This window comes from Haliaeetus albicilla, chromosome 16, assembly GCF_947461875.1.
Source record: "Haliaeetus albicilla chromosome 16, bHalAlb1.1, whole genome shotgun sequence".
NCBI lineage: Eukaryota > Metazoa > Chordata > Aves > Accipitriformes > Accipitridae > Haliaeetus > Haliaeetus albicilla.
Genome location: NC_091498.1, coordinates 28,295,242 through 28,301,241, shown reverse-complemented (window position 1 = coordinate 28,301,241; position 6,000 = coordinate 28,295,242).

Sequence of the window (6,000 nt, the reverse complement as noted above, 5' to 3'; positions counted from 1 at the left end):
ACATAGGGGTGGTTTTTGTTTGCCTTTTTTTTTTTTTTTTGCATTTAAATAATTTCCATTAAATAAAAAAAAAAAACCCCAAACCGCAACAATTAACCACTGCAGTCATCCGCACGGATGCAACGTTAGATATACAAAACGCGAGGGTTGCGGGGAGAGGACAATTTGGTAGATGGCCGTTATAACATTGTGTAGCAATAGGACATTCTAAATCATTACATTTTAGAAACCAGATATAAGTGGTGATATGAATGCTAGATTTACATAGTTTTGTTACTTATTGGGCAGAGTAAAAATAGAGCTTTTTAATAAGAGTACATTTATTTACCTGAATAGAAAACTAGCCCGACTTACTGTAAATGCACTAGAATGAGGGAGAAAAATATATCTTCAATAATTGGCAAAACTGTAACCTTTACTCTCTTGTTATATCCTATACATACATATATGATATTTTTTAACAGTGACCGGTGTTCACGTAGTGTGTACTAGTGATGTTTTATGTCCCTATAAATATCTTATCAATCAGTGTAGAGATGGTGAGCTTAGAGTAGTTTAGCCTGTTTTTTCCCTCCCCACACACACTACTGTAGTAGCCAGTAAATGTTCTTTCCTTTCAGGGGACGGTTTCTATCCCCTTCTTTTGTCTGTCTGTCTTCATATTACAGGGTCTCAGGTAAACCTTCAGTTAATGTGTGTCCGTAGATCAGTAGATGTGTTGTTTCATCCTGTCGAAGAAAACAAAAAAAACCTAAACCTTAATGTGACACTTCCACAAACTGTTAACTTATTTTCAATCTCTGTGTGTGTGTGCGTATATATATATGTATATTAAATATATTAATCATTTTGCTGAACTTCCTCTTTCACGGGGCAATTAGTGTTGCCAGTTCTAGGCACTGCTGGAGACCTTTAATCCTCACGCAGGACAAGCGAAGCGCCATCAGGGGTTGTCACTGAGCGAAGCGAGGGCAGATTTTGCAACATTTTGTGCTGGCCCCTGTGAATCCCCACTCCACGGGCTCTGTTGGTCCCCGTCTCGCGCAGCAGCGAGAGGGGACCCTTCCGTGAGCTTCTCTGCCTTAAAGCTGTGCCCCCTTCTTTCAGCTTCGCCCGCTATTCCAATAAGGGGCTTGCTATTCTTACTTCTGGCTTTTATTTTCCTGGCAGAGGCAGGTTTGAGAAGCCGTGCTCTGTTTGATGGGACGAAGGTCCGTAAAGACGAGCTGGAAATTTGGCCGCCACATCTACATGGGGCTGAGGGGCCTTTCTCGGGGTGAAGAAAGGAATCGAAGTCAGCACCTCTAGTGGGAATTAGGTATTTTTGTCAGGAGAAATGGCTTTAGGCCTCTCTTTACCAAGATTACCTAGCATCTTGGTTTGATTTTTGGAGTCCAGGCCAGTTTTAATTCACAGTTGATTTCTGGAGTCCAGGCCAGTTTTAATTCACTACTACTGTGATAAAAAAAAAAAAAAAAAAAAAAATCCATAGGTTTGTTTCTCTTTTAAAAAAAACCTCCACGCTCAAATCGCTTAACAGTTCTGAATCCTTTCACTTACTAACTTGTCTCAGGACATGCATTGGAACTGGGATTAACTAATTGCAATAAAATTACCTCAGTGTGAGGATGTCAGTTACTGTCTACCTTAAGTACAAAAGAGATATCATTTGAAGGAATACTGTGAGGTTATGGTATCTCTTCTTTGGCTTGGATTACCAAAGCAGAACGCATATGAAAAATTGAATTGCTTTCCATGATTTATGTAATTAATCTGCTTGCTTTTAATTTAGATGTTGTTCCTGTGCCTGCTAAGTCATTAGCACAGGATTAGGCGTAACTTTGAAACTCTGAAAACGGATGATAGTGATTTTGTTCTAGCTGGTATTCATCTTCAGCTTTGACCTCCATTACTAGGCTTGCAAAACCATTAGGAGAGGGGGCAGAAATGCATACAAAAATTACAGAAGATACGAAGTTTTCACTGTATGTTAAAAGCAGATTTTTTTTTTTTTTTCACATCAGACTTTTTTTGAAGTATTTTACTGGCCAAATCTGAATGTTGAGATTAAATTAACCAGCAGTGACGTCTTTAAATGAGAAGTAACCTTGAAGTTTGAGAATGCACTTCATTTACCACGTTCTAGGAAAAGTTTGCATGTACTTTGATAATTTTCTAAAAATAAATTTAGTAACTAATTAAATACCAGTAAAGATCTTAAAAAAAAAAAAAAAAGGAGGGGAAAAAGCCATATTAGTAAAAATGTGATGCATGTATTTGCAGATCTATCTATCTTGTGAGTAAAAAATGTTCAAATTTGGTGAAATTAGTTATGTTGCATATTTTTTTCTTTGAAATGAAATTGAATTTCTGGGTGAGCTGAGATGCATTATCGTATGCATTAAAGATTATACCTAAATGCAAATGCTTGCCATCTTCAAATTCTTTGGGGTCTTCCTAGTGTTTTTAATATGCAATGTTCAAAACCTGTGTTTCAGCTAGACATGGCAGCACTTTTGTTTCCAAAAGAAGGGTTTAACAAAATGACCTTTAATTGAGAAAGACTTGGATTGTCTTTATGTGATGTTTCAATTGGGTCAAAGTAGTTTTTTGATTAGGTTCTGCTCCACTGACCGCATTAGATGTGCCTCAGCACTGAAGATCATTGTTTCCGATACACTGTGTGGCTATCTCTTACCATGAAATTCCAACGCCTGATTTATTTTAAATGCCTTTGGTCTTTTTGAATATATGTACAGTTGTATGGATAATATGATTTCTTGTTGCCTGTGTTAAAGCAATTGCTTATTTATGGCAGACATTGGTTTCCTCTAGGTTTCTGACTCTGCAGCTCCACTTCTTGCAATCAAAGAGAGACTGGTAGGGATTGTGGGTTGCAGGCTGCAGAGCTTCAGCAAGTGGCATCCCAGAAAGCCGCTCTGTTTTGCTAGTAAGGCTGTTGTAAGAGACGCTTGTTTCTCAGTTTGTCGTGAAATGGCGTGCACATAAGATACCTGTAAAATGGTCAGAGCTTGATATTCCCGAGGGACTCAGGTTGATGACTTGAGGGGGGGAGGGCAGGGGTATTGTATTTGGGGTTTCTGCCTTTGTCACCCTCAGGCAGCCTATCACCAAAGAGAGAAGGTTTTCCTGATGGGTTTAACGTAATGCGAGAACCGGGCTGGGCCTTATTGCTTGCAATATTATTATTTGCCCATAATATTTAAATACATCTTCAGGTAACCATTTGCCTTATAGCTATCTTCCATTGTTAAGAAAACTATCGATCGACTAAAACATGTTGTTATCTGTCATTTATATTATGTAGTATTACCTTGTAAGGTAGATGCTTAGCTGGTATAAATTGTCACAGCTTTGTTTGGAGCTGTGACAATTTAGACCAGCTGAGAATTTGCGCCCTGTGTCCTATGGCACTTTATTACGGACCCATCGCTGATGGGTTAAATCTTAATTACTTGCGTAATGTCATATATATAAATATATATATATATATTTACAGGCATTCTATGGGGTACTGCTGCCTATGGATAAAGATTTGTACCCTAACCAGGTCATTATAATTTTTTCATTAGCTGTACGTGGAGAAGATATATTATGTTACAAAGGATGCATCATATATATCTCATGTAGCTGTATGTTATTCATTTAAGAAATCATTATTCTTGAGGCCCTACCTCAGATTTTGTATTTATGTGTACAAATGCAATTTATTGTATTATATATTTGCCTATTATATTTGGATGTGATAAATTAAAATTATTCAATAATGTATGGGCTCTAAAGACTCTAAATAAATGTCCAGTGTTTAAAACAGAAAATATGTCAACATTTTTCTGGTGAATGAAATGTCTCTTTTTCCACCGCCTCCTTCCCCACCCAATACGCACCACAAACATCGTTCTTACTTAACACACAGCCTTAAGGTACCTGCAGAATTGATCCATTTGATTGTTAGAAACCTTGAGCAGCAATTGGAAACAGCCCTCTTGGGAAATGGAGGAATTGCACAGCTGCAGAAACAAGTATCAATTAAATGGTTGGATTCTTAACTATTTGAGTGCTCTGTAGCTTGTGGAATAATTGATTGCTTATCAGAGGACCAACTGGATTTGCTTAAATCCTTCTTATCCTACCAATTCAATCATCCCAAATGCTGTTGAACTGTTAAAAACGGTAGAGGTTCCTATCAGCCGGAGACGCAAATGAGAGATGTAAGGGAAGAGCAAGCGAAGAAGGAAAGGGTGAGGACACCGTTCCTGACCTTATCGTACCTTGCGTTCAAAGCTGAATTCCTGCGGCGTGGTGGGGGCGATGTGCCGCGGTACCGATGTGGTAAGCAGGCTCTTCCCTTCCCAGCAGCCTGCTATGGAAACGGGCCCCATCCAAGCTGTTTCGCTGTTGGCAGACAAGAGCTTTTGACAAGCTTTCCCCAAATTCAGTAGCTGAAGCGTGATGTCCGATCACAGTGCGGCATCAAATGTGGTAACGCAAGAGATACTAGCGTAGTGCCAAGAGCGAGACAGCGATTCCAGGCAAGGGCCTGCTCCTGAAGACAGCCAGGTAGCTATGTGACAGTGGCAGGACTGTTTCAGCAGTTCTGGTAATCAGTTCCCCCCTCAAAAAGTACTTTGTTTTGTCTGTAATCTTGCATTTCTCTGAGACGTGTACGTGCAGATGAAGGAGATGGCATGACCTAATTAGTGATGGAGGACTACAGTAATTCTTTGCATGTATAAGGCAGATTACATCCTGGAGAAGTCTGAAGTTACCAGCGAGCACTGTAAGAGTCCTGAGAGACGGGTAAGTGTCATTAGTCCCCTTTTCAGGAGGAAAAACTGAGGCACGTGGAATTTGTCAAATCTCCAGGGTCAACCAATGTGACTCGATGACACAACACGTTGATTTTGGAGTAAGAGACGGTCCTTTGCTGTCACCATTAGGCACTACTGCTTTAAAACTTTAAACTTGGGGGAACAGATAAAAAGCCATGTCCTTTTAGCTTGGTTGTATGGATTCAACTAGGCCATGCTTTAAACCAATGTACGTTACTTAAAACGACTAGAGGATATGGGTATCTTCTGTTGCAGTACTAGCAGATGTGTTCGGTTTGAAACAGTTTTACTCTTTCAGGTACTGAAATTCCTATGGTCAGGGTGTAGACCGAAGGGCACATCTTATACCAAACTCATAGACTAATCAGTTGTAAAATTTAATTTTAGACTTTGCAGTCTTCAAATGTGAGCTAACCATGCATTTGGAATGAAAAAAAAAACCCCAGCAGATATTGCTCCATGACTGAGTACCAGAAGTAGGCAAAGGATTTTTCTTTGTAAGGCCTCTTTCTGGTGTATTTGTTAGGTATTTATGTAATTATAAACCTTAACGCAGATACTTTCAGCCTATTGGACTGATATTATATAGTCCTTTAGGACTACGTATCGGTTGGTAGGACAGCTGTGGCGTACAGCATCCTCCTTCTCCCTTTACATCAATTTTTTTTCTTAGCGTTTAGGTGTAAGTGCTGCTGTTAATCCTTGCCCTCTACTGGCTGCAAAGTAAACTTTGTCTGTACAGATTATGAGTATCCCTTCGGAGCCAGGCTTTCCAGGGATGCCAGCCTTAGCTGTGAATTGAGGAGATTTTTCTATCCCATGAGCTAGGAGGCAGGTTTGTTTTTTGGGTTTTTTTTGTTTTTTTTTTTTTCAGGTGGAAGCACTGCTGTTTTGCAGCTTTCACAGTTCAGCTGGCAACCGAGTCCACACATTCAGCTACGCTTAAAGTAATACTTAACACTTTTAATTGCTTTTTATCTAAGGCACGCAAGCAACCTTACAACTGCTCTGAGAGCTACTGGGCCTAGTCAAAAATACTTCATCAAACTACAAAATGCCACAAGCTTTGCGGCTGGCAGGACTAACGGTTTAACACCACACAGTTAGCAACGTCGCCATAATTTAGGTCAAAATCAAGAAGCATTCA